This window comes from Miscanthus floridulus, chromosome 18 (genome assembly GCF_019320115.1).
Source record: "Miscanthus floridulus cultivar M001 chromosome 18, ASM1932011v1, whole genome shotgun sequence".
NCBI classification, from domain to species: Eukaryota; Viridiplantae; Streptophyta; class Magnoliopsida; order Poales; family Poaceae; genus Miscanthus; species Miscanthus floridulus.
In genome coordinates, this window is record NC_089597.1 from 7,158,450 (window position 1) to 7,180,034 (window position 21,585).

Sequence of the window (21,585 nt, forward strand, 5' to 3'; positions counted from 1 at the left end):
TACCTGCTCGTCAACTACCAGCACCCCGACGACGCCAACCAGGCCTACTTCCCCAAGCTCGTCGTCGTGCTCGGCCTCACCGTCGCCGTCCTCTCCATCCTCATGCTCCCCGCCGACGTCGCCAACCGCCAGGCCTGCCGCAAGGCCGTGAGGTTAAACATGTGCCCTGCAGGAAGCAACTGAATTGGGAAAGAAGGCCAGGGAGTTGAAAAAAGCGGCTGAAGCTCTTCACCAAGAAGAAAGAAGCGGGAACAAGGGCCGGAAATGGCGCAAAAACGTGAAGGCTTTAGAAAAGGTACACATTTTTATTTATTGAAATTGCTCTTTCCAGGCATTGATAATGTTTAGCAATTACTTCCACAAAAACAACCACCACCATATTTAGCCTTTTACACGTGGTGTTATAAAGTAACCCCAAGAGATTAGTTAATGGCATATGTCCTTTACAGATGTAGGCATGCTACTTCAAATACGTAAAAGCTAAGTACCTAGCTATATATTTAGTGTAATGGTAACAACTTAGGTTATTGAGGATCTCTGCCTCCCTTTTAGCTACTGGGTACTCTGTGGTTTGCAATACTTAGTCTCATGTCTGTCAGTGATCAGAATAAAGAAGAGTCTCATGTCTGTCGATGATCAGAATAAAGAAGATATCAATTTCAAATATTTGGTTTAAAGAAAAGTTGGAAGTATTTCTAACATGCACTCCCTCCATTCCAAATTATAAGTCGCTTTGACTTTTTTGGTTCATTCATTTTGCTATGTATCTAGACATTATTATATCTAGATGCATAGCAAAATGGATGTATCAAAAAAGTCAAAGCGACTTGTAATTTGGAACGGAGGGAGTATTTATAGAAGTCATCGCATTTTGGAGTTTTGGTGGTTAACAAGTTCTCTCATTGAGTTGGTGTCCATGTGCATGCCACATTATGTTGTTCTTGTTCATATGGTACTTGGTCCCTGATTATTGTAGTGTAGACCTTTTTCCCAACGTTCCTGTCATTACCTTTTTGTGTATTGTAGTGACACTAACTGCTAAGTTCAATCTTTTAAATATCAGGAGTTATTACTTCTGGAAGATGACATGAAGGCTCTAGAAGAGATGTATCCTCAAGGAGAACAGGTAATCCGACGTAAATTATCATGTCATACGTTTTTTTATGTTTAAGATTCTCTCCTTGACACCTGTTATGGTACAGGCTGAGGCTAATTGGGCATTCACAGTCCTTGGGTACATCGGAAAACTTATATTTGGTGTTGTTGGGTGAGTGCAAAACTTTTGCCCTGTATCTTAATCAAGTGCACTTTCCAAAGTGATCTCTTTAAAACGTTGTTGTGCTTGCAGGTTAATTGTTTCAATAGCTCGGGTTGCACATATCGTCATATACTTGTTGATTGATCCTCCTCTATCTTCTTTCCTGAATGAAATCTTCATAAAGTTGGCTGGTGTTTGGGGTATATTCTGATCTTGCATTCTTGTTAACTTATGCTGCTGAGGAGAACAATCCAATTAATCTTCTGATTTATATACCAGGTCTCCTTGGGACTGCTGCTTTCGCGTTCTTCTGCTTCTATCTCCTTATTGCAGTGATTGCTGGGGAGATGATGCTTGGTTTGAAACTTGTTTTCATCACAATTCACCGGATGAAGTAACCAGCTCATACCTTGGCATACTATTTTTTTTTCCTGCAGTTTTACTTATTATAAATCTCATTAACAAACCAATCAATTTGTTTCAGATGGGGAGGCACTTTATTGAACTCCTTCCTGTTTAATGTTGGGCTCATACTACTTTGCTCCATCAGGTATGCCATCAATGCCTTCCTTACATGTTACGTTGTAACATGTTATGAATTGTTAAAGGGTTCAATTTTCATTTTCACTGAACATTACAGGGTAATGGATATTTATTACATTTCTGCAGCATGATTTGTATCTTTTCCACAATGGTCGAAACTGAATTTCATTACAAAACATGCATGATTTGTATCTGACATTGTTTTTAAGCTTTCATTTGGAAAGACAATCGTAGTCAGTTAGAATGATCATATTGGCACGTTCCTCGATCTACCATGGTTAATTGAACTATAATTTTCCTTATGTTGCATGCACTGAAGATGAAAATGACTTCTGTATGAGCATGAGTTTTGTTGATTTTACTTGGTTTAAAGAAATGTCATAACCCTTCCATGAGTATTGACTGCCTATTTTTGTTGACTTTGTATTTCGTAATTTAAAACCCCTCTTAATCTAATTATCATAATTTTCCTGCTATTCTACGTGCAGTGTGATTCAGTTCTGTGCCACGGCTTTTGCCTACTAATCTACTATGCACAAGCAACTGCCGTTCAAGAGATATTTGGCCACACATTGCAATCCCTTCGTGGAATTAAGTATCTTTACAAGTGAGTCTCAAATGAAGAGTGAAATTAGTTGCTTTGTTTACAAGTGTTGCAGACATTTAAAACTTGAATGTATTTTGATACTTGAACCACAAAATATGTAGGTACAATGTTTTCCAGTATGGCTTTGTTGCTCTTGCCATCCTCACTCTTCTACTATGCTATATTTGTAAGTCCTTTTCATCAAGTGCTTAGTCAATAGTTAGTTACATTAATAACTATAAAAGAAATAAGGTTTGACTGTATGTTATTATCAATACTTGTTAGCGATGGAGAAAGAGGAAACCAACAGGAAGGTTCCAGCTCTCAAATTGATTTGCTCTGTAAGTGAAGCTTGACGGATTCATCATATTTGCCCCCTGAGTGATAGTTCAGTTAGCGTCTTAGGGATGTACATGATCAACCAAACGAAACCAAATCATCTTGAGTTATTAATGTAACCCGCAGTCCATGGCACACTTCCAGAATACATTTTCCTATTCTGAAAACATAGTTTCTTCGATTGGATCCAAAATAAGCATACAATGCAAAAGCATTTTTCTTTCTTTAAAACCGAAGTGACGAATTACAGAGAGAAGTCAAAATCACGTAGATAAATATGTAACACGATATAGTTTTCAACATATGCATTCTTTTTCAAAACGTGGCAATTCTCATTTCCATTACAGAGGCAACAGAAACACAAGCAGTTTAAGACTAATTCAGAACAGAAAAAGAAAACGCTAGATGTAACTAGACCGCATCAGGAGCTAGAGCTAGAGATAGCTAGACCGAAACGGAAAATAGGAACAACACACTAGTTACATCCAGGTTTAGAGACAGAACATCACAAAATTCGTGCAGATTACAGAACGTTGATTCTGCATCAAGCGTCTTTCCACATCCTCGTCTTAGTAACTGTCCTTGATCATGAGAACATCATTGGCCTGCCCGTCCTCCTCATCCCTCCTTATCCACAGGAAAGCTAAGAAGTTGTCCAACCCGGTTCAAAAAGAGCAGGCCATGGTATGGAATATAAACTTATTCACACCCAATAAGTTAATATCTTCTCTCATCCTTTGACACAAGGCTACAAAAAAAAGATGATCTGTTTAAAGTTGGGAAGCAGTCCTAACTATATTTTTTTCCATTTTAACCTCTATATAATAACAACAATATATATGTTTATAGTTAAACTAAAATTTATGAATAGAGGTTCTGAAAATTTATGTAATATAATAGCAATATGTTCAATAACATATTTACAAAAATATGAGGACACTGGGCTAACTAAAAATCTTGTGTAACACAGGATTAATATTTTTCCACGCACGTAAGAAAATATAAGGGGAAGAAAACAAATCACATTTGTAATGTTATGTTTTTGTATATTCACCTCCCCTCTTTTAGAAAAATCAATCGGTTAACTTTGAAGCTCACACGTTGAAGAAGACTAAGGTAGCAACTCTTGTGATTTTTATCAACGATATAATCCTACCAAAACTAATATGTAAGAACCACATCTACATTGGCATTAGGAGGAGTTAGTAACTTTACCAGTTCTTCTTGAAAAAGTGATCAGATTGAATGAGATGCTTCATCGATTCCTTAGGAACATAATCCTTCATAGGTACCTTGGCCTGCAACTTTGGCGGCATGAAGAATTTACCTTTAATGGCTTTCACTTCTGCTAAAAAAGCTTCAGCTTTAGGAAGTAATCCATCAACCTGCTCTTGGGCACGTGCAACAATTTGATTAAAATATATATTAATCAAAACCAATCTGATAAAGCCAAACAATTGATAGAGGCTAAAAGGAACTTACGTGTAACTATAGCAAAGTTCAGCTGAGCGAGTGAATAATCATCAGTTGATATGAGTATGATGGCACTGATGACTATTCACTTACTCAGCTGAATTTTGCTAGAGTTGCACGTAAGTTCCTTTTAGCCTCTGTCAATTGTTTAGCCTTGTCAGATTGGTTTTGATTAATGTATGTTTTAATCAAATTGTTGCAGGTGCCCAAGAGCAGGTTGATGGATTACTTTCTAAAGCTAATATTTTTTTAGCAGAAGTGAAAGCCATTGGAGGTGAATTCTTCATACCGTCGAAGTTGCAGGGCAAGATACATGTGAAGGATTATATTCCCAAGGGATCGATGAGGCATCTCATTCAATTTGATCACTTTTTTCAAGAAGAACCGGCAAGTTACTAACTCCTCCTAATGCCAATCTAGATGTGGTTCTTACATACCAGTTTTGGTAGGATGATATCGTTGATGAAAATCACAAGAGTTGCTGCCTTAGTCTTCTTCGACGTGTGAGCTTCAAAGTTAACCGATTGATTTTTCTGGAAGAGTGAAGGTGAATATACAAAAACAGAACATTACAATGGTGATTTGTTTTCTTCCCTTATATTTTCTTACCTGCATGGAAAAATGTTAATCCTGTGTTACACAAGATTTTTAGTTAACCCACTGTCCTGATATTTTTGTAAAAATGTTATTGAACATATTGATGTTATTAAATAAATTTTCAGAACTTCTGTTCATAAATTTTAGTTTAACTACAAACATATATATTGTTGTTATTATATAGAGGTTAAAATGGAAAAAAAAAATAGTTAGGACTGTTTACCAACTTTAACACAGGTCATCTTTTTTTTGTAGCCTTTTGTTAAAGGACGAGAGAAGACATTAACTTATTAGGTGTGAATAAGTTTTCATTCCATACCATGCTTGCTCTTTTCAACCGGGTTGGAAAACTTCTTGTTTTTCCTGTGGATAAAGAGGGATGAGGAGGACGGGCAGGCCAATGATATTCTGATGATCAAGGACAGTAACCAAGACGAGGATGTGGAAAGACGCTTGATGCATAATCAATGTTCTGTAATCTGCACGAATTTTATGATGTTCTGTCTCTGTGTTGTTCCTATTTTCCGTTTCGGTCTAGAGATATGCGGTCTAGCTACCTCTAGCGTTTTCTTTCCCTGTTCTGAATTAGTCTTAAACTGCTTGTGTTTTCGTTGCCTTTGTAATGGAAATGGGGATTGCCACGTTTTCAAAAAGAATACATATGTTGAAGACTATATCGTGTTACATATTTATCTACGTGATTTTGACTTCTCTCTGTAATTCGTCGCTTCAGTTTCAAAGAAAGAAAAATGCTTTTGCTTTGTATGCTTCAATTTGACTTGTTTTAACTGCATCTTACTTTGTATCTTGAATGAAACTGTCAACCATATTGAATCATTTTAGGCAATGCCTCTTATGGAGATTCTTTTTTTGTGAAACCAACATATTATTTGAAATGTCATAATTTAGGACAATATGTTGTTCAAGTTTTTCAATGACCTTGTTTTGCCCAAATGTTCACATTCGCACCTGTAAAATATTCATGTGAAGAATCAATCTTAGCTTTCTACATATGTTCCTTATCCTTGAGATCTTATAATATGTAAATGTTTTGAATTTGGTATGAAATTTTTGCCCATTCTGATCTTAAAGTTTTAACCATTACCTAGACTCACATTTTAAAATGGAATGATTCATCACTTAATGCTATGCAGTGTCTCTCCTGTAGTAGTTTTTAACAGTCTTCTTTGGTGTGGAAACCAGAAAGTGTTTGCATTGCACAAGTGGTACTTTACTGCCTTCCAAACTCCTTAACATACTTTACAAGGTTGATTATGCTTTATCCACCTATTGTGTGCTTGCTGAGAGTCTAAGCCTTCATCATCATCTTGTGTCTTTCAGCTGAAAACCAATAAGCATAATCACTTGACACAGTCACATATCATTAGGCTTAGTTTATGGTTTTGCAGGGTGCTGATGTTGGACCACTATGTTGATCAAGGTCTTTGACTTGATCACTTACCTAGTTTCTATCAGCAAAGATTTGGGTTGATCTACAAGTTCTTCATGGCAAAAATGCTTTTCGGTCAGTGCACGCGCCCAACTCTCTTTTGCATTGTTACACCGTTGCATTCTCTTGATCTTAGCCAAAAAGTTCAGGGAAGGGGATCAAAGTATTGTATTGTTATGCCTGAAAGGAACAAGTATGGGGCATGTGTTCGATGGAGTACACGAAGAATGGTCCAAGGTCCAAGCCTGTATGCACCAAGGAAGAATCTTGGGGGATGTAGACGAGCATAATATTATTGTATATATTTGTATGAGCAAAACTACAGGCGCTGCTCTGATTTGGAACACACTGTTTCTGCATACTGAGTGGAGTGTGGGGCAGGATTAAGATACAGTAATCGTCACCCAGATCATTTGCCATTGGTTTATGTGCGTGTTGGAAGAGCAGGTGACACCAGGAAAGGAAATATGATGGAATCCCTTATCCTTGGGGATTGCTGGTGCCATTCAAAGTACGCTTGTAGTCCACTACGTCTCTCCTGTTTGAAACTTGTGTTGCAATTAGTGTATTGTTAACTGTTATTTTCTGTGAGATGATCATATCAAGTAATAAGAGAAGCCAAGATAAGATGCCTGTATATAAGAAAATAACTGAAGGAAGCTGATGACAATGGTGAAGAAACTGGTACTGATTGATCAAAACCAATTCATCTAACATGAATTCCACCTTGATTTAGATACCCAATCACCCAGTTGTTGTATCTTGTATCTAGCATTATTACTGCAAAAAATTATATCTGGCAGGTATCCTACCTAGATTTGTATAATTTGTGTATTTGTATAATCTACATGAGAAGACTAATCATGATCAGCAGTACTATTATATAAAAGAAATGGCTATGTGCAAAAAATTATGTATTTCATCCTGCCGTCAAAATTTAGGATGAGCATGTGTATCTTTACACCCTACATATATTTTTTGCCTACGCAACATGTTGAGTAGCAGAGTAGGTGCTCCGGTAGTCATACTGCTTTCTAGAACCTATAATAAATAAAGAAGTGAGGAAGGATTAATTGTTGGCTAAACAAGGAGCTAGGATTGAGCAATGATTGCAACAACCATTTGTAGCCAAAATTGGGCATCACCTTCACAGCTGATGCAGCATCTATCACCATTTGCAATTGTTTTATCACCTATGGCCTCATGCCAAATCTTAACACATTTTGTTCTTTTTTCTTGGCTTTAGCATAGTAACATGAGAACAACAGGCAAAACAAGAGTCAAGCGTATTGTTGCTCAGAGGGGATCCATCAAAGTGACACCTTACCAAACCTTTTTGATGCGATTGAGAAATTGGGTGTGCTACTTCTAGTGCTACTGATCAGAGAGATTATGACCTTTTGTTGTAAATAAACTCTAATAGCTTGAACAGCATTTACAGTCTCATTGACCAGCCTAAAATACCTGTAAATGAACTGAAAATAAAATTGTTTGAAGTTTCAACCAGCTGGTAGCAAAGTTGCTGGTGCTCTACTTAGCTTCAGAGAAGCTGAGAAAGAAAAGAAAAAAAAAAGCGCCAAATTATTGCAGACCTTATCCTTTTACTATTCTGCACCAGTAATGGGAATATTATTTGTCATAAAAACTGTCTCCTATTAGTGTAAGGAGATATTATCTTTTGCATCAAGAAGATCTTCTCTTCCAGAAAACACGCCAATGAATCACAGGACAAGAGAAAATGGAGGATCACCCTGTACACTTCATTCCAAAACTCTCTTTTATCTAGACCCCCCCCCCCCCCCCCCCCCCCCCCCCCCCCCCCCCCCCCCCGAAGTAAGTGCAGAATCAAATACCCGAATTTTTATGTACAGTATACAAGTTCATGATTTTCACAAGATGTTCCCTTTAAGTATCTTGTACCCTTCTACTGGTCATCAATATCTTGTACAACAATAAACATCACCTGGAAAATCAAGGGAGATTAAAGAGAAAGCACATAAACAACACAACCAAATCATTGAACAACTAACTTCTTTTTGTTACTACTGCAACCTCGCACCCTCTCTTATATATATAAAAATATATCAAAAAAGGGAAAGAAACCACACACACACTCTTATATATATAAAAACATATATATATAAAAGAAGAAGAAAGAAACCACACACACTCACACAAACAACACCAACAAAATCTCCGCGCAGATCCAAAGCCCCTATTCTTGAGGTGCAGTCTCCATCAGCTTCTTTTTTTTTGCCATCTTTTTCATGGCTTTGAATTTGTTTTTCGCAAATGTGACCTGCTCCTCTTTGCTCCCAGTCTTGGAGCTCGCTGCTTGCTCCCCACCCACCACCACTGGGCTCTTTCAAATTTTAAATTCGATTAGTTTGAAAGCCCAACTGAAATGAAGCCCACCGGCCACGATTATCTAAGAACATCTCTTTCAGTTCGGCAGGACCTTTCAGTTTTCCATCCTCTAAATTAATAGAGAATTTTCTCATATGGAATACTGAGTTTTGAGTTCAGAAAACCTCAGCTTTGAAAATATGCTCCAGCTACTTTGAAGTTGTGTTGGTGCAGTACTACAGAAATAGGATGCATCCACAGTATACTACTGAGTTTTTTTTTTGATGTTCTTCTCCATAGTAGTTGTAGTGCTCTGTTCTTATTAATCTTTCCTATCCATGAAAACAAAACAAATAAATCATTCGGTTAATTAATTACAATCAACAATGATATAAATTGCAAGTACCGAGCACAGCAATTTTAGTTATGAGGATATGCAATATGTCCCTTTTTGCTTGCAGGGTTGCCTATTAGTAAGGAAATCATTCTTTCACAAGAATCCTTCCAACTTTGTTGACTTGGGTGGTGGTGTACTGGGCTGTACGTGGTTTCATTCTAGTTTCAGAGCAGCCACTGCACTGTCACTCAATATTGGTCCGTTCTTATCATCTATAAGCCCTGATCTATTCTATACAATTGTCATTTCTCTCTATGCAGTTGATAATGTATGCAATTATTATTATGCTGTGCAGTGTGTCCACTACAATGATAGTGAAACCTGGTTCTGACATTGATTTTCTGCTTGCCAATCAGAAATTTGGTGTTCCTAGCATGATTGATTGGGTTGTGGTTGTTTCTGTAGTTGTTTCCGTTAATTAGGTTTTGGTTGTTTAGGTTTTCATGGTTTCTGGGTTGGTTTTTTGTCGTGTGTGCCGTTGCTTTTTCGCAGCCGCGGCAGATGACGAGCGACCGGGCGCTGGTTGGAGCAGGGTTGAGACCGGCAGTGCTGCTGCTGCTGCGCTCCTAGGTGGCACGACGGTTTCTGACAGGGGCAGGCGTGGATGAGGCCATTAGTGCCACGGACGGAGCCGCCGGGGCTGCTCTGTTCTTTCCATTCTTCATAATCTCTGTCTCCCTTCCTGCACTGACCTGCAGATCGAATAGCTTCAGTTCTGACCCGCAGAACCATAGTGAATTCACTAAAAAATTAACTACGGTGCTAGAATCTTGATAAAATCATGGGGTTTTGTTGATTAAAGTTGTTTAGTTTTGTAGAAACTTTGATGGTCGGTCATTCCTCGGTTTTTATTAATTTTACACAGATGATAAGTACTATAGTTAATTCTTAGAGCCCAGACGGTCGCGTTGTTGGTGGCGGAGTTGCCAGCTTGCTGGTCGTTTTGTCCTTGTCCTTTCGTAGAGAATTTTTTTTTCTGTGATTTGTGGTGCCCTTGTCCTTTTATAGAGAAAAAGTTGTTTTCTGATTTGTGGCAACTCATTTTAGAGGAGAGAATATGTGATTTGTGTTTGCCCAAGCCAAGTTTTTGTTCTTGTCCTTTCATAAAAAAAAAAATTATCTCTTATGATTTGTGCTAACACTTCATGAACTTTGTTAATTCTGATTTGTGCCAGCACACATCTCATTTTTGTCCTTATCCTTACATAGAAAAAATTGTTTATTGTAATTTGTGCTAACACATATTGAAGTTTGTTTTTTGTGATTTGTGCCAGCACACACCAATTATTTGTCCTTGTCTTTTCATAGAAAAAATTATTTCTTGTGATTTGTGCTAACACACCTTTGCATTGTTTATTGTGATTTGTGCTAGCACACATCACATTTTTGTCCTTGTCATCCTATAGAAAAAAATTGTTACTTGTGATTTGTGCTAGAGCATTTGTCATTCTATATTTGTCATGATTTTGTGGTTGTGTCCTAGTTTGTCATCTATCTTTGTTAATACTAATAAACAAGTCATCCTTGCTGGCTTTCCCTGTGTCGTGCATGTCTGCTTCATTTTCTAGGATATTTTGTGTTTTTTTCATAGTAATTTTCAACAAAAGACTTATAATATGTTTTTGTATCTCATATGACCTTTTGCTGCCACTAATTCATCCTCTCTGTCCTGTTTAAAGAATGCAAAACAAAGCACTGGCCAATGTGGTTTTAGAGTGTTGTCTAGTCAGTTTTGTGCTAGTCTAAAGCAGAGTCCTAGACACATGCCTCTTAGTAGTTTAGAGAGAATTCTGTGAGCTCAAGAAGTTCTGAAGCTGCACCAGTAGCAGTAGGTGCTGATGATGAATGTAGCTTTGGTTTTACTGCCTCACTAGGTTCTCAGGACCACAGTGCATCTTTCATGTGAACCCTATTTGCTTTAGAAAACCGACAGTAAGCGAAAGGTATTTATTTGGTTCCTTTGATGAATTCGGCTTACTAATTTGAACTGGTTCTGCTGTGTTTTTTTATATAATAAAGTACGTTATATATAGTGGTTTGCTGAAACTTTCTCGATTTTTCTCTGAACATTATCTTTCTTGTAAATTGCCCTGGTGGTCAAAAGTTACTGCTCTGCCACTATAAGTTAGTCCAAAAGACGAACTCATCATGGAGTACCTTTCGTCTGCTCTAGTCATCTAATGGGATGGACTTCATTGTATGCTTCTGAACATAGTTGTGACTTTCACTCCTGTGCTCTATTTTGTAAAACTCAAAACACTTAGCGAAAGGCAGATCAACATATTTGTTGCTTATTAACTTTTGGGATTCCTTAACTAAATTTATGCACCTCAAGGTGGAAGATGATAAGCTGAGTTTGTTCAAAAGCAGTTCCTGAGTCATCTGAACCTCTTCTTCAAAAGCAGCTAGCTATCATGTCAACTGACGAAAGGTCGCTAGCTTAGAATTCACCGCACGACACTCTTTTCCAGTGTCGTTCTAGCTTGTTATATGGAGGCTCTCATGGAAGTGATCGAGTGAAGAATCCTTTCAGAGGGAGTGGCAGGGCAGTGCATCCGGTATCCACTGCAACCTGGTGCATACCGCCACTCCCTGGCTGACACCTGTGCATACATGGAGAGTCCTCCGCTCCGCTCCGCTCCGCTCGGCTCGTGGTCCATCGACGTCGGAGTCGCACGGCACGGCGCTTCACAAGTGAACGTAGGATCTGCAGACTGCACACGTGTCCTCCATCCTGCAGCAGTATGCACCGGCTCTCGGTAAATATAATACTGTATCCACTGGATTTTTTTTTTCCAACCTGGCAGGTGCATGCTGCCTGTTCTTGGAGCCGCATCGCATGGGCCCAACCAAATGCTATATATGCTGGACAAGTGGACATCGTAGCATGCTACTGCTGTACTGCATATTCACATAACTCATCTTTATAGGTCATAATCGATTTTTTTTTTCTTGAAAGAATATATGTAGTTCATTCATGGTTCTGGGTAATGTCACGATCTCAAGCATTGTTTGTTGAAATCGTTTTAATTTAATGTGTCCCCTCGGAGCGTGAGCTTCCCTTCTCTAGTGAAGTACCTTTCTTCCCAGGCCTCCCGAGCGATGGTGGGCTCATCCGACCCTCCCATTGCTCAGGGTAGATGGAGGCTTCGATCGGTACTCAGAGGGCGTGTGAGTGCACCTGTTAGATGTAGCCCCTGAACATCCGACCGATTTATAGAATCAATCAAGGAATTTATTTTGTTGTAAGACTGACTCCAACGAAGAGGACCCAAAAGCAAGACGCATTCGCCGGTTTACATCGCGCACAGTGAAAGGGTCCATGACCCATAAACTCCGTTCTCCAACCGTCGGGCGCAACAGGGCGTCCTCTTTCCTTCTTCCTCTCGCGAGCGCCGCCGCATCTTCCCTTCCTCCTCTCGCAGGCCCGCCTCCGGTAGCAGCAGCTCCGAGGCCTCCCTGACGGGATTTGGTGCTGGGGCGCCCCCGTCCCCGCGGCCCTCCACGCGCCCAACAACGACGACGTCGGGCGCTGCCACCTCCGGCGCGGGAGCGCCCCTGGGGACGTCCTCCCCGTCCACGCCGTCGATGGCGCCGGGCCCCTGCGCCACGGCCACCACCTCCAGCAGCAGCTCCATCGAGCCCGCCCCAGCGGGATCCGGCTCTGGAGCGCCTCCGCAGGCGCGTGGATCTGGGCGGAGCTCCAGCGTGACGGCCAGGCGCGGAGGCAGGTGTGGCGGCGGCCCCCTCTCTGCGACGCCCATCGCGCCTCTTGCGGCGGCATCGCTCCTCCAGTCGCGGCGAGCACGGCTCCTCCACTCCCGGCGCGCGCCTCCTCCACTGCCGGCGGTCGCGGCTCCTCCACTCCTCCAGTCGCGGTCGCGGCTCCTCCACCGCCGGCGGTCGTGGCGAGCGCGGCTCCTCCACTGCCGTCTTCCCCGCTCCAAAGCTCCGACCCAGGCCGCCGTCTCCGCCCGTCGTCTCGTCCGCGGTCCCGTGCAAGATTTTGCGTCGTCTCTCGTCGACGACGCTTTTTTGCCTTCTGGATGGCGTCGTACCCAAAATAGGTCCTTTGAATGGGTCTTTTGTTGGAGGATGATTCTGGCAAGGCAAAGCACTGTGCAATACCGATTTTGCGTTTGGGTTCCTTCATTGGAGACAGTCTAAGGGTATTAATTAGTATCAGGCTTACGTAACCCTAGTATTTTGTATTCGTCTATATATATCTAAATTGGAAATGTAATTTGTGAGATACTCCCTAAATTTTGAAATGATTAATTGTATTTCATACAGGAAAAGGTCAAATTTACAATTATTCAAACTACATACAAGTTAAGTTTATGATATAAAACTCACGTCAATAGATTTGTATTCAAGTACCTCCGCATGAAGCATGATGATATTGATTCTTTAGCAAATAATAACATTTTATTAGAGAAATCAGTGGTCAAATCTATTATGTATGACTTTTTGCTTATCAAAATATGCTTACCATTTGGGGACAGAGGGAGTATGGTTTAAGGGTTGCTAGTCACGAAATATATGTCATCCTGTTCGCTTCGCTGAAAAGCCATGACTGAAAGTACTATTCACTGATTTATTATGAAAGAAAAACATTGTTCGTTCGCTGACAAAGTACGGTTCCCACCATTCGCCAAAACAAGGCACATTTGGCGCCCACCATCTGGCCAGTGCAAAGCAACGGAGAATGAACCATATCTAGGCTGGCCAAACTTTGGTTTTTTTTTTTTTTTTTCCGAACTGAGGGAGATCCCCCCATTTCCATTAAAGAAGTAACGGAAATACATCATCCAGATCGATAGTGTTTCAGGAGAAGCAAGCTACAAAACAGAAAGAAAGACTACGGTAGCTACCCAGTACTATGAGCAACTAACCATGCATTACCCGTTTATCAACCAAAACAACCTGATCGGGCGCTGGCCAAACTTTGTTACTTATTAGTCCATTCATCCATAAAAGAATTCAATTATAGGTTTTGGATAAGTCAAACTTTCTTAAGTTTGATCAAGTTTATATAAAATAATTATGCTTCCAAAAGGTTTATCATGAAAATATATTTCAAAATGAATCTAACGATACTTATTTGCCGTCATAAACGTTAGTATTTTTTATATAAATTTGGTCAAAATTAAAATTATTTGACCCCTAGCAAAATAAAAACTGCATTCTTTCTAAGACGGAGGCAGTAGCTTCCAATCAAACCCTAGTCACTTTTTCAAGGCAAGTCAATTTTCTTGACCTACTAAAGCCACAAAACATACATTGGCATAACCAAATTTTGGCAAAACACAACTTTTGTTTTTTTAATTTTGAAAGGAATTTTAAATTCCATTACTTAACCAGGTCAGCTAAATCGCTTGACACTAAGTGCATAATATAATCTGGCACTCTGGCCATTGCTACATGCCATGTTTTTCAGCACTACTTCAACAGTACTTTTCAACGAATGAACATTGTTTTTCTCTCACAACAAATCAGCATAATCAACAGCAGCCAAATTTCAGCGTAACGAACACTCAACTTATCACTCATACTTCCTATAGAGGCTAGCTCATGAGCTACCGATTACATTCACGCGGCACATACCTGGCTTGGAAATTCACAAAATTTTCCGCTGTGATCTCCTTCAACAAGCCACCCACCAAAGATCACCTACTGCGCGTCGGATTCCAGGCAAACATTGTTCGTGCCCAGAAGCGCTGCCGCCTTCACGCCTTCCATGCAGGCAACTAGCTTCATACACAGTATATCTTGGCACATGCTGACATGCACCAACAACAACAAGGCAAAGTAACTTTGGCAATTGGCATGCACAAATTTTGGCAGGACTAGTGGGTCATAAACCAAGTAGGGCCCTAATACCGAGTTGGGTTTGTTGGCCTATTTGGCAATTGGCACCTAGGGTTTACGGGGGAATCATACACATATATTGATCGGTCTATCTAAGGCAGCCGCAGCCTCGCCATCCACGTCTAGAAGAAGAGCTGACCGCTGGCCGGAGGTTAGGAGGACGATGGAGAACGGGGGTGAGATGATGCAGGGGTTCGCCTCGGAGTTGGTCATGTGTTCCACGTACTCCGGTTTTGTGATGAGGAAGGAGCGTACAGCCATTCCCGATCCTGACGAGGAGGTGGTGACGGAAGCCGAGAAGATGTGGGACTTGATGCAGGCGGTCCTGCTGCACGGGCCTTCCAGGAGAAGGAGCCGGCTGAGGCGATGAAGAAGCAGTGGCAGGTTCTGCGGAGGAGGAGGATGATTATGATGGAGACCAAGAGGTGCCCGGCTTGCTCCCGTTCGCTGTTAGAGATGTGCCCGACTTGCTCCCGTTCGCTGTCAGAGAAGCCCGGGCCCGATGAGGAGGACAAGGCGGCCGGATCGAAGGAGAAGAAGAAGAGCTCGAGGGAGGAGGGCAGCGAGTTGATGGCTGTCCTTCCGTCGCAGGGCGGGAAGGAGAGGAAGAAGATTGCGACGGAGGACGAGGCGATGGTGGCGAACGCCAGATCAGTGAAGAAGTCGAAGCAATCGAGGGAGGAGGGCAAGAGATCTAGCAGCGGATTGAAGAAGAAGAAGGCGAGGAGCGAGGATAAGGAGGGCAGTGGATCAAAGAAGAAGGCTAAGAGATCGAGCGAGGCATTTTTTATTTTCACAATAGCTTTCCTTTGGGTACTCTTTCTACAACTATATTAATATTAGTCTCGAAATACAACTACATTAATATTAGTCTCGAAATGCTTTTAGCGGAAATAGCTAGTGAATTTATCTGATATAGAACACTCATCTATAAAACAGTTTGAACTATTTACTAGAAGGGCATGCAGCCCTTTTTCCTATTGCAAATCGATGACCTATGTATAAAAAAGATTTTTTTTTTGGATTTGAAGAAGAATAAAAGGAATTCTATTAATTTTTATTTTCCATTTATTTAGTTTGTTTTTCTTAATGAAATCAAAATTATTAACTAACAGATGGAGGGCAGTGGATCGAAGGAGGTGGAGACCGAGGGCAGCGGATCGAAGGAGGCGGCGGAGACGGAGGGTAGTGGATCGATGGAGGGCAGCGGATCGAAGGAGGAGGCAAAGATGAAGGTCAGCGAATCGGCCGGCGGAAATGGGAAGACTAAGATGGTGACTAGGAGGTTGGACAAGATGTCCATTGATATTATTTTGAAGGATCACCCCCCTTTCAAGCCTTTCACCTACACTACCCACAATCCCTTCATCCAATGCATGTTTGCTGGTGATATCGCCCAATATGAGGTTGATTGTGAGTTCCATGAGTACTTGCGACGCCAGTCCATCATCAGGGGGTATGCTGAGTACCAGCTGGAGGTCACCGATGACGAAAACTAGCTAATGACCACAAGTTGGTGTAGCACTATTGTCATGTGTGGTTGGTGTGGTAACGAGTTAAGGCTGCCTATAGCATAATAATAATCTTAGTATAAGTGATGAACCTTCGCTTGTTTCAGAGGTATTCAGCTCTGTTAGCTTGTACTAGTAGTATTTAAGTTGTAAAAGTGGTATCTTTTGTGTGTGACCTAGCAGCATGCTCATTCACCCTGGTGTCATATGAGTGCCTTGCTACTGATGTTATTCTCGCATCTTAAGACTTGAGAGTTGCTATATTTTCCTAGAACTCGATTCAGATGTTATTTAAACAAGCTATTGTTGATGTCTCCAACCAGCCACCCTGGTGTCATTGTCATATGAGTACCTTGCTACTGATGTTCTTCTCAAATCTTAAAGACTTGGGCCTTGTTTGGATGCATGTGTGTCCACCTCAATCCACATGTGTTGCAGTGGAATGGAATGGAATTTAATTCAATTCCACTCCAATCCACTTCAACCAATGTAGATTGAGATGAATACATGCACATCCAAACAAGGCCTTAAAGAGTTGCTATATTTTCTTAGAACTCGATTCAGATGTTATTTAAACGAGCTATTGTTGATGTCTCCAACCGGCCGTGCTATTGTTGATGTCTCTAACCAGCGCGGCGGCCACAGTTGTTATGGGTGATGGTGTTTTTTTTTTTTTTTTTTTGTATGGTGTTGTTTCTTTTGTTAACCTTCTTTCCTGATTATCACAACCTCTCAGTGTCGTACTAGCTCCTGTAATTTGGTGCTGTCTCATTTTCATAAAAGAAATTCCAATATCTACACCGGTGTGGAGCAAGTAATAACATTTGTGGATGGAAGTTGGAACTACTAATGTGGAGCAAGTAATTACATTTGTGGTTGGATCAGCTGGATCAACAGCTTTCTACTCTGGGAACAAAATACTACAATTTCCGTCTTTTCATTTCCTATGTATATCCATCGACTCTGCCCCTTGTTTTCATTTCTGATGTAGCTAGTGACAACTGCTAACTTTCCAGTCTTTCGAGGCTAGCCGTTCTGAAGCACTTCAACTCTGGGAAGTGGCATTCGAATACCTGCTAGCATATCTATCAAATGTCTTGGTATTCTAAGTTTCTAACAGATGTCTCTTCCTTGAATGATGATTGTTGCCCTACATCCTGTGAGAACACTAAGGAAGATTCGAGCTGGTTAGATAAGTAAGTGTGTCAAGTTCATTGTCACCAGCAAACATCAATAACCATTACATCTGCACTACCTCAGAAACATTTTGTCGGTGCCATTATTAACTGATTGCAGAACATGAACAGATTGGTGGATCTGAGGAGCTCAGTGATGCCGACTGACTGGATGCTTGGGTCTAGCTACTTTCCTGTTCTAACATATATCCTGGTGAACCATTAATAACAGGTTAAGTGATCTTACCATGTTTACCTTTTGCAGATGATACTGGATTAGTGAATCTAACAAAACTGTATATGAAGAGGGTGGGTCCTAAAGGAATTGAACAGCAGGTGATTAATAAAAAATATTGTGGATTTAAAATACATATAAATTGATAGTATATGTACATGGTTCGAGGTGATTATAAAAATATATAGTTCAAGGTGATTAAGGAGTAGAAATGATTGTGTAAGCACCAGGGTCAAGCAAACCTCAAACACAGGTGAGCAGTATCACACCCAACAACGCTTGCCATTGGAGCTAATTAAGGATTGGCCTCAATATACTTTGGTTTTTGCTTGACCAAAATCAACTCGCAATGTATAGAACCAAATAACAATCGCTCTGAAATTATTCTACACGAACCACTGCTCTTGTTATCCCCAAAAAAGGAGTATCTCCACAAAGCATTATCACCAGGATTCAGGACATATATCAAGGTTAATGGTGTCCCCAGAGATCAAATTTGGTTTAATAAATAACTTATAAAGTTCATTTGGTGTAATAAATAACATAAAGTTAATTTGGTGTAATAAATAAGTTCCAGAATTATAAGGCAAGTGGCCTCAGAGATCAAATTTCACAAGATAATCATGTGCTCTACAGATTTGTATTGCTAAGAAACATGTGCTTAACTGAGCATGTTTGTTGACTAGAGTACATTTGATGGTGATGAATGGGTAAAGGTGTGAAACATTAGAGTGCCTTATGTAAATATCTCTCTTATAATCTAGCAGCCTTTTTACCTCTGCAGCTCCTTTTTCTACACGAATAGCATTATTGCATCAAGTCTTCTATCCCGACAGATGTCCATCCGAAGAACAGAAGCATCTGAATCACCTCCCAGTGCTCATGCTGACACACATGCAACAGGATGACCCATCCATGGACCCAAATGTGCATCAGGATAATCCACAAAGTATTTGATACAGATCAAAACTGAAGAAATGACAAGTTATGGCATTCTTCCAGTTCAATAGTTTCTGACTTTTAGTGAACTAAAATGGAAGCACATACCTTAGAACATGTATCATATAATGTGCAAGTGTGATCCCAGGCATACAAACGTGCAGTGTTGGCTGCTAGTGTTACTCGTTGGAGCAGGGGCAGGTAGATCTGATTCGTGTGCTGATGCAGTCTCTGCTCCTCTCGTCACCTGTCCTGTCCACGTCACGATCACGACGAGGATCGGCTGCCGCCTGCCGGCTGCCCTCAACTACTATAAACTATGCAGCAGGTGACGACAGTCGACACTCAACAGGGATCAGCTTCGTTCAGAGTTGCGTCTTGACAGAAAGAAACACAGGGTCTGAAGAAGTATTCAGAAACTCTTTGCATGCATGGCCATTCCATTCAGAAGCTGAGACTGCTAGTGCGCGTAGATTTTTTTTTGAGCAACTCTAGTGCGCGTAGATAGATCATTCTCGATCTCACCTAACTAGTAACTACTGCCTGTCCTCTGCTGTCGTCGAGGCTTTTCAGTTTGGCATGCATCACATCTGGTCGGCACTTGTTTCTTCAGAAGCATTTTCGGTGGATCACATTGTGCTCTCTGCTCTGTATGTGATAGGTTCAGAATTCATGATGATGTATACAGCATGTGTGCTGACAATGGGGACTTGGGGAGTGTGTGACATATAGAAAGCCTATGCTATACATACATGCTCCTAGATGGATTGGATGCCATCAACAGTACCAGAGGATTGCAATAATGCAACAAAGTGATCTGCTCTATCTCAAGATAGAGTACGCTCAGTTAGCATCATATCTTAAGTGAAAATATATGAGTATCTGACATTGTTATCATCACGAAGCAAACTGAAGCGGGAATTCTATCGAAGTGGTACTAATAATACTGTGAAACCCATACAGACCTGTGTACAACTAATGATGATGGACGGAAGTAGATCAAAGCAGAGTAGGAACACAAATTACAAATATATATATATATATATATATATATATATATATATATATATATATATATATATATATATATATATATATATATATATATATAGACGATCGACCAAGATCAGTTCATCCCATGCTTGTTATTGGCAATTTTTCACTTTTTCAGCATCCAACTAATGCTTACATCCAACCATGAGCCACAGCCTGCTCGTCAGGGACTTGTTGCGCTCCGCCTTCGTCAGAGACTTGCTGCGCTCCGCCTTCCTCTTCTCCTTCTCGCACGCGGATTTCGTTTCTTTCAGTTTGTTCACCTTTTTCAAATCAAATGAAACAACAAGATCAGATTTTTCAACTTTTTGCCCGCCTCTGGAATCCCTGATCAATGTGCGAAATCGATCAGAGAGTTTTTTCTGTCGTCGTCGTCGGTGGATCGTCGGAGCGGAGCTCACCTTGATGGGTGGGTTGGGCTTGCTGATGCTGCTAATGCTGCTGGTGCTGCGGTGGAGCTGGCGCGCGCCCCGCTGTAGGATCTCCACGGCGCTCCAGCTCCCGCCGGCCGCCGCCGCGGGCTTGCTCTGCACCTTGCCGCCGCCGAAAGCTGGGTCCACCACCGCCACCGGCACGGAGTCGGACCACGTGGTGGGATCCTCGACTGGCGGCACGGACGAGGAGGATCCCAGCCCCAGCCCCAGCCCGAACTGGTGATGGACGGCCTTGCTGGCGACGCCGCCGCCGCCGCCGTCCAGGCCCAGCTCGCAGCTGACCTGCCTGATGCGGGACTCCAGCAGGTGAGGCGGTCCATGAGGTCGCCCCGCACCTGCACGTGCTGCAGCGCCGCCGGCATGGACTTGGTGTGCTGGTGCTGCGCCGCCGGCGCGCGGCTGGCCGGGGCGGGCGCGCCGTGCTCGGCGTGCGATGGGCGGCGCTGCTGCTGCTCCTCCAGCTGCCGCAGCTGCACGAAAACACCACACGGATGGAGGCATCAATTAATGTGCTCGCGTCATCGGCGTGCATGGACGATGTATACAATACAAACGTCCATGCGCGCGGCCGGATGACCGGCCGGCCATCACCCATCAGCAACTACCACGACGACGTACGTACCCGGAGGTCGATCTGGTCGAGGCGGCCGAGCAGCAGGCTCTCTGCAGGCTGCGGGGGGAGGCCGTACCCGTATCCGCTGATGAGGACGCGGCGCTGGGAGTCCACCAGCACGTCCGCCATGACGGACGACGGCTCGCGGCGCGCAGGGGCTGCTGGCTGCTAGCTACCGCGACGCGTGGTTTATGTGACGGTGACGCTGCCTGCTGCGGCTGCAAGGACGACGCGCGTGCCATCGTCAGTTATAAAGGCACGGTGGTGAGGACTGAGGAGCAGCGCAAGATGATCGGGGCGGCGATCGAGGAGCATGCAGCGGCATGGCGACGACGGGGTGCGGTGCAGCGGACGCCGCCATGGTCGGAGCCAAGGTCGGGTCGTAGACTTGGCCGAGTCCAACAACGTGAACCATCCAGGGTGTGGTGTGGTCGTCTGGATCCTGTTTACCGGGCTAGATGACTACACGAGTTGTAGGTGAAGCCCATGAGTAGGAATAGGATGTGTGTTAGTGGCATAGAGAGCCGGCCCATCTTCAAGAATGTGGCCCATATAGTTCTGTGATTCAAACAATGGCCTGCTTGGTTGGCTTCCAATCATATGGTTTTTTCTCACTTTGTTGATTCTACGGCAGAAAACTGAGTGCTGGGCATAGAAGGAATCCGAAATATAAAGTTCTTTATAACAAAAAAAAGTATAACTTCTAGAATCTATAATAATTAGAGATATAGATACACGTTAGACTCATAATCCTCTAACACTACT

The 21,585-nt window shown here is 42.1% G+C and overlaps 3 pseudogenes; 2 read left to right on the forward strand and 1 right to left on the reverse strand.

Moving 5' to 3' along the window:
- The first annotated feature begins 164 nt into the window (after nucleotides 1-164).
- On the forward strand, nucleotides 165-7,129 carry LOC136522141 (LIMR family protein Os06g0128200-like; annotated as a pseudogene).
- A 7,894-nt stretch (nucleotides 7,130-15,023) lies between these two features.
- Nucleotides 15,024-16,359, forward strand: LOC136523219 (uncharacterized; annotated as a pseudogene).
- A 3,478-nt stretch (nucleotides 16,360-19,837) lies between these two features.
- On the reverse strand, nucleotides 19,838-21,278 carry LOC136522876 (uncharacterized; annotated as a pseudogene).
- Nucleotides 21,279-21,585: the final 307 nt, after the last annotated feature.